The sequence below is a fragment of the Microtus oregoni genome, unplaced genomic scaffold (assembly GCF_018167655.1).
Source record: "Microtus oregoni isolate MIOR12 unplaced genomic scaffold, Mior012 000010F_ref0000083, whole genome shotgun sequence".
In the NCBI taxonomy this organism is placed as follows: Eukaryota; Metazoa; Chordata; class Mammalia; order Rodentia; family Cricetidae; genus Microtus; species Microtus oregoni.
In genome coordinates this window covers 18786741-18799916 of record NW_024543069.1, presented here as the reverse complement: position 1 = coordinate 18799916, position 13176 = coordinate 18786741, and the positions used below count along the sequence as shown (strand labels likewise).

General features: G+C 35.3%; 1 pseudogene; it reads right to left on the bottom strand.

Annotated features, from left to right (window-relative positions):
• Window positions 1-522: 522 nt before the first annotated feature.
• LOC121453051 lies at window positions 523-12463 on the bottom strand (annotated as a pseudogene).
• Window positions 12464-13176: the final 713 nt, after the last annotated feature.

Here is a 13176-nt window from a genome sequence, read left to right as displayed (position 1 = left end):
ACACAGAAAAGTATATTAGTAAGTAATAAGCAATAAATAGACTTCATGTACAGTGAATGTATTAAATACTGATCTAATTCACAATGACCAAATTGATTTTTTTGTATGAACAACACATAACTAAAACTTGTGACTGAAATACAGTTTAATGATCACTGCAAACAAATGACACTACAATGTTCTACCTCCTCATTCATCACCGAATTCTTGTCACTGCCTTGAGTCTCCTGCCCTTTTAAATATAACAGTACTCACATTTTAGTACTGAACTATTCAGTTTGATTTCTCAGAGAGTATCTCTACTCATGGTGTTAAAGATGGCAACAAAATGAATATCTCCATTTTTTTTAATTGAAAATTATCAAAATTAAGTAGCTTTTCAAATACTAACCATATTTATTCTAATTAGGTTTATCCAAAGTTTAAGTCATGTTTAAACTCTTTAATTTTAAAACACTTTAAATTATAACCTTTAGGTGAAATTGTTAGCTATATGTACTGATAGCTATATTTACAATTGATTTATAGATTTTCTTGTAGCCAACTTATATACTTATCTATTATTCTCAATCCTGAATGTAAATACATTGGTGCTGTGACAAATGATATGGCTCCATGGATTGTATCCTCTATGTGTTCATGTGTAACTGGAACTCCTACATTTCTGAGTCGGGTGACATAAATAAGTCCATCATCTCTTAGAATGTCATGTTCACATGTGATGATATAAGTTAATGGCAAATTTTGTAACTGGGAGTCATTGACTAACAAAGGTGACAGTCTACTATCCAGAAGTGCTGGATAGGTAGCATTCAGCCTCCCAGGAACGGGCTCCCTATAAACATGGTTCTTCTTATACTTCTCAGGAAGGAAGTGACTCCAGTTCACAAACTTGAACAAGTCTCTTGATCCTTCAGGCATGTACTCATTTCTCAGTATTGCCTCTGGCAGTTCTTCATCTTCTGTTAGATATCGGATTGACACCTTAATTGCTAACTTCCTTGACAAAAAGGGACCGTTTTCATACTCTCGATAAGATGGCGTCCACGTATCAATTACCTGTAGCTTAGGGTATATTATGGCTTGTGCCTTAATTTTGTTTCTGTATTCTGGATCATCCTGTAGCTGTAAATAAAACACATGATGAGTGTTAATGAGTCAACAGCTTTAACAAAAAAGAATTGGTAACTTTGTTTTAATGTCCTGAGGTAAATAAATTTATTAAACTGAAATAGTATCTGAGGATTACTCTCATAACATATACTCATAGTCTGAAAAACGAGATTCTCATTCCACCGTCTTGATGCTTGGCAGCCAAACAAGACCGTGAGCTGGAGAATCTTACTAGAGATGGCAGAATGGCTATATTCTAAAATACTTTTAGTTTTTGGTGACAAGTTGTTTTTATATATCTATCACATACTGTACTCCTGTATTAGCCTCCAATATGACTTTAACCTAGGCCTGTGTCATCATGCCCAGCTTGCTTATGTTGACATACAGGAATCTACAATAGCAGAAACAATGAATATAGTAAAATAGCATGTCAAAAACCCATTCAGATGGAGCATGAACAAGGTATCCAGATGGGGGACATCTTAGCAAAACTGTTCCCTTTCCCAATCTTTCATAACTCACAGCCTTTTGTAAGGTCACACCCATGCTTTGGGGTGGAGTGGTCACTCTTACCCCAGAGTCAATGTGGTGTTAAATTTTGTATAAACATGGAGACCCTCTCTCCCACTGCCCTTCCCCTTAGAACCTCAGAAGGAAAACCACTGCAGTTTGAGTGCTATCCTCTGCCTCATCAGTTAGAATAGTCAGCTCAGGCAAAGAGGTGTATAGTAACCACTGTGTCATAACTTGCTTGAATTATTTCTTGTCTTTTTTGTGAAGGTGCCTTTATATATTTGAGGAGATTCCCCAAAGGATTGTAGAAGCAAGAGAGGCAATGGTTTAGCAGAGATCCCTCATGCCTCCCACTGTGACTGAGAACAGGATATAAGGGTGACTGCAGGCCAGGAGAGGGCCTGCTGGTAGGCACTATCAGAGCAGGTTTTAGCAAGTCAGCACTAGAATCGTTTCTGTGGTAACATGGAGAAATGGAAGGAAACAAGCAGAGGGAGGAATGGAGGGAGAGATGAATCTAGAAGATCCCATTAGCCTTAATTGTTGCTGGTGTGCAACTTAACGTATTTTGTCACAAATATATTAATACTAATAGCCACACATCCTCCCCTATACTGCCTGCTAATCTAGGATCCAATGTCTTCACCTATCTTATTTCAAGAAATAAGAATAATTTAATCTTCTTCAGTTACATGGGATATAAAATGTCAAATGAAAATTATTACATGTGCTGAGGCAAGATGTTTGGAGCGTATATAGTGACCCTGCAGTGTCTAACCCCAAGTTTTCCTCATTTGGACTTTTATTTCACTTTGTTCTGATAGAGAGATTACTCTAATTCTTCCTTCTTGGAATTTGAAACTATTTACTTCGTTTATTATCTTTTGGGAACCCACAGTAATAGACTTTGAAATTTTGGAGAAACTGGGAATTTTAGAGTGACTGACCATCAACGTCTTTGAATTTGTAAAGATTGTGGGACTTTCAAAGTTGCAATGTGTTTCATATTGATATAATGATATTAATATGAGATGTTGGGCATAAACAAGAAAGGGAAGGTTGCAGTTAAGTAATGATGTGTTTGTGTGTCAAGTTTACAAGCGTTCAGGAGCTCTGGCTGGTTTGTCTTTCATTTGGTTTTGTCAGTTTGACACAGGCTAGACTTCTTGAGAGGAGGGAACAAGAGAGAAAATGACGTTGTAAGATTGGTCTGTGGGTGAGACTGTGAAGATTTTCTAAACAAGTGATTGATCTGCCCAGCCCACTGTAGGAGGTTCTACCCCTGTACAGGTAATCCTCGATGATAGAAGCAAGCAGGCTGAATAAGCCACCAGGAATAAGTCACTGGGCACCATTCCTCCATTGCTTCTGCTCCATGACTCTTGCTGTATGTCCACAAAAAATGTATTAAAACAGCTTCACTTGTCTGCTCCACAGAGATAAACTCCTCCCACTGCCATGGACTTTCTGCCTTCAGTTTCTGTACCATGTCAAACCATAAGCCCAAATAACTCATTTTCCATTTACCTTTTTCTTATTAGGTCTTCTAGTCAGAGAGATAAGAAACTAATAAATTTGCTTCAAGTACAGTGACACCAAATTCACACAAATTTTATAATTTATCTTTGAAAAGCTAGCAATAAAACTTATACTAAACAATTGTTCATAGTTATTGTTGTGTATTTTTTTAAAAAATAGTATGATAATGTAGACTCGATGGTGTGACTATATTCCTAGTAGCTGGGGGCTGATGGGGAGAGATTGCAAGCTCATGGCATAGCCATAATACAGAACAGATTCAAATTCAGCCTGGGATGCTTAACAAGAAACCAATTCAAAAAGAGCTTAAAAAGAGGTAGTTCCGTAGTTCTATGGTAGATCATTTGTCTGGGGAACATATATCCTTAGATTCAGTGCCCACTAAGCACATGTGCACACACACACACACACACACACACACAGAATAGGATTATGAAATTCTTATGCTACATCACCTAATTTCTTGACTACAGCCACATCTAAATCTAAAATAATGCAAAAGAATAAATTATTTGGTTATATAATTTTATACATTTTATAGATTACAGTAAAAACATCATTCAGACACAATATCTAAAGTACCTCCTTTGAGTTAGGACTAAATTGTGCTGGTTCCAATCATACATAACACACATAACATACCAGTTGAGTCACTGATCCTACCAAGGCACCCCCAGAGCTGTCTCCTGAAATACAGATGTGAGCAGGATCCACTCCATATTTTTCCAGAACTTTATCCTGGAGAAAGAACTTGATCGCAACAATACAATCTTCAAGGGCAGCTGGGAATAGATACTGAGGAGCAAGTCTGTAGCTTTAGAGGTAAATCAAACAAACAAACAAAAGAGAAACAAAGAACTTATGATTAGGCTAAAGTATCTAATTATCTCTAAAATATACTAGCAGATATATAAATAAATTTTGGCCCTACTTTGAACCTTTAAACCCATCAAATAAACCTAGGCTTACTAATAAATAACTTCTATTTTAAAATAAGACACTGGTTTAGAAGTGTTTTTTATATTAGTGCAATGAGGAGAAGAATAAGATAGCATGTATTTTCACCCTCATGAAGCCTGTAACTTCACCAAGCCCTGAAAATGGAGTTGGTGACTCAAAAGCAATTCATGATCATGGATTAGATTATTCAAGAAATTTAAAATCACAAAATCTGAGAGCAAAGTGTTGGTAGTTGTCTTCAATTAGAAACTTATTTGGCCAAAATTTCATAGAATTGTAGAATTTCATTTCCTAAGCATGAGGATTTGAATTAAAATAAGCAGTTTGATATGTGGATATGTAAGCTATTTCAATGAGTATTATTAATATACTGTGATTCATTAGACAATATATATAATATTTTCACTTCCTCATCCTCACCCCCATCTCACTATGCATTCCTTTATAGAATCATGTCTCAAATGCTCTATTTTCTTTTATTTTGACATTTAGGATTAGAATTCTTGAATTATTTATATTTCTATAATAAACAATATTATTCATATAGTCCTTGTAAATTTTTAAATTTCTAGGTGTCTCTAAGTGTTTAAAAATTGCATAATATCAACCATGAAACATCAAAATAGAATTTTAACTATTTGTTCTAATTGATATTACTTGGTCCAAAAATGACTCTAACATATATTGATTGCTTCTACCCCTCATGATGTGGGATTTCCCTCTGTATGCTGTCATCATAATTAATGAATAGAATTGCTTTGGACCTATAGCAGGGCAGAACTTAAGTAGGAATGGAAGACTAAACTGAATGCTGTGAGAAAGAAGGGCAGTGTCAGAGAGAAGCCAGAGACAGACAGCCTAACTTCAGCTGGTAAGCCACAGCCACATGGCAATACACAGATTAATAGAAATGGGTTAAATTAATATGTGAGAGTTAGCCAATAAGAAGCTAGAGCTAATGGGCCAAGCAGTGATTTAATTAATACAGTTTCTGTGTGATTATTTTGGGGCTTAGCAGCCAGGAACTAACAAGCATCTTCCTTATTATCCCCTTAGGTACGATGAATATACACTATAGGCATATTACCTAAGTAGTATTTATGTTCTTAAAGCTGCCACTGCTCTATTGGCAAAGATGTTCACATCTCTGCTTCTCATAAGAGTCTACCATGGCAAAGATGAATGCAAAATGGAGCTTTGTTGAGGAAATTTTGATATTTTAAGGTTAAGAAAACAATTTCAACCCCAAATTTCCTAGCAGCAATCCAGCCACCACTGCGGATTTGGCAACTTGTACTGTAAACTAGCTTAGGTGGGAGGCAAGGGCACAATACTAAAAATAGCCAGTCTCTTACTCTGGGGCCACCACAACAGCATCAAGTCTGCTGGCCGTCATTCGGTTCATGAAATCATAGGGCCGCATCTCTGAAATGACAGACATAAATAGAGAACAGAGCTGTGTAAATGCGAGGCAATGGAAACCTAGACACATCTATGAATCCTAAGAGAAATCAGAATTGTGATTACTTAATGAAAATCTTGCAGTCTACACTTTGGCCACCACATGTAAAAAAATCTCCACTGGAGTTAGAAAACCTTCCTTAACTCCTACCCACTAAATCCGTCCTAACCCAGGCCAGAAGAGAAGACTCTTGCTAGGTCACAATGAAAGAAGCTTGCTGTGCCTTGATGACCTGCTTGGGTTTCTCAGAAAACTTGCTCTGGCTTCCTGTGTTGCCAGCTTCACCTGACTCCAGTTTCACAGCCTGGTGCACTGTGACTGCTCTCCTGCCTCTCATTTCTGCGGTCAGTTACATCTGGAGGAGGCTGTGGCTGAGCAGTACTGAAGGACTACACCAGGCATTGCCTCACAGACAGTGACTGACGAGCAGTGGTGATGATCACAGTCCCAAAGCTTAAATAGTAGCAAGCTATCCTTTCATAGAATTTATATTTAACTTTACAGGAGAGAAAAAAGTTTATGACTTGACTCTCTCAAAGTAACCATGTCCATACCATAAAATTGGCTATAAATCAGAACTCTCGAAGTAAGTTGAAGATCATATTATAATCATCATTATAATATTCATAAATTTAGGTAGTCACCTTAATTCATCTATCTTTAACGATCTTTTAGAGTTCTCAGACTTTTTAATAAAGTGACTTTAGTTTACCTAAAGCCTAATATACTTCTCAGGATAATTTTTTAAATGTTTATATTTATAATAAGAGGCTTAGGTTTAAAATAAACTTTTAATTGCAGTTTTGAACATAATTGAAAATTTTAATTGTAGTTAAAATCAATCAGCATATTCTTGTTTACCATATTTTTACATCAATTAACTATGGATTGAATTTAGATGTTATATCAAGAGGTAGGGACAAAATAAGTTTATTATGATTAAAATCTTAGCAGAAATCAATGCAAAATTTATCAGCAAAAATCAATTATTTAAAAAGTGAATTTATTATATAAAACATAATGACTACTGTCAAATGGAATTTCAAAGGAAAAATTAACTCATTGCAGGAGAAGGTGTAGCAAGATCATGAGATGCAGAGAATTGCATTTCATATAGCAATTGCAATCAAATTAAAACACAGATTAAAAAATACACTTACTGAAGCTTCCTGTGACATAAGCACCACCATGAATGTAAATGACAGCTGATCTCGGTCTTTTAGACTTCCTTTTTGGCAAATACAGACGAACAGGAATGTTACTGAAGTCTGTGTCAATCACTGTAAGGTTTTCATCTGAAATTGCCTCTATATTTTGATTTCTCATTAATATGAAGAAAAGATCTTCAAATTTCATAAGACCCGTATTTTCAAATAATGTGGCCTATCAAAACAACACCCAAATGTATGCATTATTTTTTATTTTAGCAACACTATATTTACATAAAGATGCAATGGGAAAAAGAGTAAGTGCTGCAATAATGCTATAGTGTGAATAGGACATCCTTCACCAAAGGAGAAATGCACATCTCAGAAGATGGAGAAGAAAGGTATGGAAACACAGAAGGGAAAGATGGCTGAAATACAATGTCTTCCAAACACGACAAGGCACTTGCATTTATCACCTCATAGATGCTCTGGTTATCTGTATGAGATGTGCACATGACCAAATCAAATAATGTGGAAGCATTCATTGGGGCCTTGTAACACAAGAAGCTCCAACACCTACTCAGAAGCTACTGACAGTTAATGTCTACTGGGGATAAAAGATCAGGTACCTTCACGATTATAAAAAGTTACACTGGCTCCAGCACACGGCTCTGTGTCCATAGGCAGCACTAACTGGATGCAGTGAGTTATGAAATATATTTTTTAAAAAGGACATGATGTTGTGAGGGCTATGCAATATGAACGTTCTGGGAGAAGTTGTAGGGGAAAGTAGAAAAAATATGATCAAAATATAGATATAAATATAAACATGAAAGATAGATGATAGATATAGATATCAGTAAATATATATTTTATTTATATTTTCAAAACAATAAAATACTAGTCAAGCACTAAGTAAACTGAAATGAGAAAATATTTGCACTAAATATGTCAAAGGATTATCTTTACTTTAGAAAAACATGAAAGTATTGCTAGACTAAAAAATCAGATTTATTACATGTCCCAATGCATGTACTCTTATTTATACTCTAGAAATCTCAATAAATTCATCTGTAATAAGACATGCATAATATTAGGCCAATCAACATTTCATGATAGATAAGAGACTTGTAAAAAAGGTCCCACACAAACCTCAGGAAATACTGACACTTATTGGTTGCTGAGAGAGGAGATGCCATTTTCAGTGGGGTAGATAGCTAGCCTTGTTCTGGTACATTATGTGCCCCCATGTTAAGGCAGGACATTAATTAAATTAGTGGGGATTCACAAAGAAAATTTAAGAGTATAAAGAGGAAATTTTGAGAATAGTTTCAGAAAAAGAGTTGAATTCATTATGTAAATTTATGAAATTGTCAAACAATAATAGCTCATTATGAATTTAAAATAAATCTAAAACATACAAAAATTGAAATCAAGATAATGTCATTTGATACCACAAATTTTTGCCACTGTACTTTTCATTGGGTTGAGTTCTTATTCACTTAGTTTTACCTGAAAATACCAACTGGAAATAGCTCTTTATGCTTCTTTTCTTTGTTTGTCTATTCCCAATATTTTATTTTCATTTTTATTCATTAAATTTAGTTTCAGTGTTGAAAGTTTAACTGCGTGTGTGTGTGTGTGTGTCTGTGTGCGCGTGTGTGTTTGTGTTTGTGTGTGCAGGCCTGTGTGTACCATATTTATCAATGGGATCCAGAGAATACATTCAGATGTTGAATCTCAGTTTTCAACTTATTTGAGTTAGGGTTTGGTGTTCTTTGCCACTACATATGCCAGTTGAGATAACCCATAAACCTCCAGGAATTCTCATATCCCATCTTCCCATGCTACTATGGAAGCTGTGGGGTCACAGATGGACACCACTATACGTACTTTTATGTGGGTACTGGACTTCCAAACTCATCTTTTCCTAACAAGTGCTTTACCCACCAACCCATCTTCTTTGTCTTCGACTTATTTCAAAATTAAAATATAATGAGTAAATAAGAATTGCATTGTAAGCAACATCCAAAATTCTAGAATTAAAAAGCTACCTGGCTGCTTAGACAGTTACAAAAAGGTTTTCTGTAACATTGGGCACATCTTTACTCAGCCTACAAGCCTAGAGTGCCTTGCAGATTTCTCAGTGAAGTAGAAAGTTCGAAGGACTCTTTTACCTATTCTGGTAAAGTTTGTCAGTCACTTTCTTCTGTGTCCTGCAGAATGTCTGACAGACTCTTTCACAAAGCAGGAACCTAAAGGATTGTCCCTCCTTCTTTTGAGAAGTTCATCAGTTATTTTCCTGTGGGTCCTGCATATCCAGTTTATACAGCATACAGTCAAACAGTCCAGGCAAGAGCAGTTTCTTATCCAAATGGCTAGCTTTGTCACACTGAAAGCAAACTCTACAAGGAGTTTATTCAATGCCCATCATCCTCTTGAAGTAATTGGTGCTGCCAGGAGCAGATGTCTCACATCCAAAGAATTCTAAGTTCTTAAAACATTTTAAATGCGATATTCTGTAGCCCTCTGAAATGTTCGAAGATTATCTATGTTTCTGAAATGTGACTTCTCTTACCGGAAAACCTAACATGTCTATAAATTTGACTACTATAGATGACTGTTTATTTGTATTTCTTAACTATATGTTACATCTTTAAATAAGTTGTATAATCACAATACTTTAAAGAAGAGTGGAAATATACAAATAGTATAACAAAATATACTTTAAATTTGTATCAATAGACCAAAATTTATACTAATATAAAGTATTTTGAGTTAAACAGTTATTTTTTGGATTAAGGTAGATTTAATAATCTAAGTTTTTTCCCCTCATTTCTATATCATATTCCCCTTTTTTCTTTAGAAATTGACTATGACCATTAACCATTTATAACCAACCTTCTTTAAATGAAATCAAACATTTATAAACAGTGTTTTGGAATTTGGGTGTAGTTTTCTATGTTACTTTCTACTGATTTGGGGCACTAGTAATCTTTTGGGGATCGTAAAAAAAATGCAGAATTACATTAAAGTCCTGACTGGGATATTTTGTGTGGTTGGTCCATCTCTTCCAGTAGCCTTGAAGCTGTTGTGGATGTTGAATCACCTGGGCCATCATCCCCAGTGGATACCTTTCATAAGGTCTTGCTCAACCAAACCATATTAACCTAGAAGGAACCTACAGCTTTTCATCTCCTATGGAAACAAAAACAGAACTGCTTCTCCCTCCAAAGCAACATATCTTCTAGTTACATTTTACAAATATGTTTATTTTTTACTTTTGTTTTAGAGTTATGACATTTTAAAAAAGATTTCAGTTGGTGTAATTTGTCAGTACCTCCTTCAATCTTATGTCTCTCAGCCGCTGTCCTTTGCTTTTGAGCAACCAAAAAAAAAAAATCAAATTAACACAATAGTATACAGGATCCTGACTCCTTGTGTATTTTTTATTTTTGTCTGGCATTTTTTTGTGTGTGTGTGTGTGTGTGGTTTTTCGAGACAGGGTTTCTCTGTGGCTTTGGAGCCTGTCCTGGAACTAGCTCTTGTAGACCAGGCTGGCCTCAAACCTCAGACTCACATAGATCCACCTGCCTCTGCCTCCAGAGTGCTAGGATTAAAGGTGTGCACCACCACTGCCACTGGCTTTTTAAATAATACTTTATATCTCTTTAAAGACTTTGTTTTTTTAAATTATGTTTTCTATAACTGTCCAGACCCATTTTCTTTCTTTCTTAAGCCTAATCACACTGTTAAACACATAAAAACCTGTTGTGAAGTTCTTCTGTCTAGACCTCTTTTTATTGTGTATCTTTCAGTTTTTCATCTATATTTATATATTTCATAATTCTATGTTATATTTGAGGACACAAAGGCCAAATTTTACAATTCTTTGTTTTCACAATACATTTATATTGATAGATGATAAGTACTGAGTCGCTTCAGTGATAGACGAACTAGTAATGTATGTATGTACTAGTCAGGGATGATTTCATAACCGTTTATAAAATGGCACTGTCCACCGTCACTTCCCTACTGGTCAGTCAACAACATGAGGTATTAAGAAGCCCAAACCAGGATAACTCAACTAACTTTGGACTCGGAAGAAAATGCGTCAGTTATTGTAATTATTAGTTTGACTGTCAGTTTCATACAACCAAGATCATCTTAGGAGAGTCTCCTCAAGGAACTTTCTAGATCATGTTAGCTGGTAAGCATGTTTATGGGGGAAATGTCTTGACAACATTAATTGATATAGTAATATACAGCCTTAAGGTAGGCGTTTTTGTTTCCCGGATTTGGCCCTGATTGCTAGCTAAATATAATCATACATGCATTCCTTTATTTTCTGTCTTGATTGTTAATGTGATGGCACATCAATACCATAGCACCCTGATTGTCCTGAAATAATGGCCTGTACTTTGTTGTGGACTCTCACCTGGCTTTTTACCAGGGTATGTTATCACAGAAACCTGCATGAAAACAGAACAGTTGTCTAGCTTAGGAAGATTGCCATTCTTCTCCAGCAGAGTAACCTGTGTCTTCTTCATTTACCATAACTTTCAGTGTCTTCTCTGACCATTCACTGTTTTGTGCATGTGTTCTCAAGAAACCTTCCTCTTCCCAGAGTACCTATAAGACTTCCAGACAGAAGTACATTTTGGTAGAAAATAACATGGTATACTCTTGAGTTCAGTTTTTGAATGTGTCATTATAAAATCTGCATCCTAGCAACACAGACCTAATATAGAAAACAGCAGTAGCAAGTGCCAAGATGTGGCCCTTGAGCATCAGAATGCCTCTGAGACGTGTCAGGAAGCACGTGTGTCACACAGCACACTCTCTGCCCAGGAAGATGCAGTGCAGCTTGCCAGTGAGCTTCCCAGATGGGCTTCCCCAGCAGACTAATGCAAAAGAAGATATGACAGCCAGATAGCTCCCACAAATAATTATAAAGTAATATGATAAAATCAGAAATAAATGCCACTGTCATGATGCTTTCTGATTATAAAAAGATACTTTATTTTAACATTAACACAGAACTTATATAAACCTGTACTGAAATCATCATCACCATTTGACTAACTATTAACACACTTAAAATTGGTCAATGTAAATAAAATATAAACTTTCTTTTGGAACGAGAGTGCACAATTTTGAGTCCAGGAAGCCAAAGAACTACCTAAAAAGAAAAAAAAGATACTAAAACAGTAGAAGGAGAAAAATAAATCAAAGTTTTATGATATGAATGATTTTATATGTGAGTTTAAGAAAACATACAAGCCTTTCTTAGAGCCATCAAATATATTCAAGCATCTGAACAATTACTCAAATATTCCTTTAGTAATACTGATTATTTTTACTGTCAGTATATACTTAACTATAGAAGTACACATTTACAAACATTGCATCTTCAGTAGATAATAAAGCATGTTAGCAATTAACTCAAATGTTAACTACATAAACTATAATATTATTTGGTAGGTAAAGCATTAGAAAAAGCAAAGTCTCTCTCAAAATACTGACTCAATACACTTCATGTATATATTTGTAACAAGGCCTCCCAATTTCCCAGGAAAATATATTACCGTAAGCGTTGCTATTTTCGTAAGAATATCTATGAGTCTCACTTTCCAGGGTTCTTCAATGCTTTCTGGATGGGTATATAAGTATAATAAGCAAGAAGGATGCAAGATAATCCAAAGAACAGCGTTTTATTCCCCATGATAAAACTCGAAACCTCTCTCTGCTGATAGTCAAATTGCTACCTCATATATAAATCGCTAAACAGTAAGACAAAGGTAGCAGGCTAAGTCTTCCAAGACAACACGGCAATAAAGCAACTCATTTACTATTCAGTTCTAAGGTCAGGCCACTGTTGTAACAGGTAATGCAGCTGTGCTTCTTTGTGTAACACAAGATACCATAAATAATCTATTGAAAATTGGGTCAAGAGTAAAACCATCACGAGAGGATCAATTTCTTTCACATCAGTGAAACACATCTTAGTGAGACTCACAGCACAGGAAAGTTTAAAATCCACTTTCTGGAGTCATTTTAGCAAAAGTAGTGACAAGAATTTAAAAAAAAATTATAAGCAACATTTAATCAACCCGAAGGCTAAAGCCTATAGCACAGATTATTTTTTTTCTTTTTTTTTCCCACCCCTTCTTTTTTTCCCACCCCCAGCACAGATTATTTTAAAAAATAAATTATACTGTGTCAAGTGAGCAGTAGGAAAATACTAGAGGGTGGGAAAATAAATGCTAGTCAAAATTACATTAATAATTCACTTAATGAAGAAATATTTGGACAGTATTAATCACACATTGAAGTTAAACCTTGGGAATTCATATAGCTACTTGCATAATCATGAGACTATTATATTACATTAAACAAAGATTTGTTGCAACATAGTATTATGTTCTGTATTAAGTA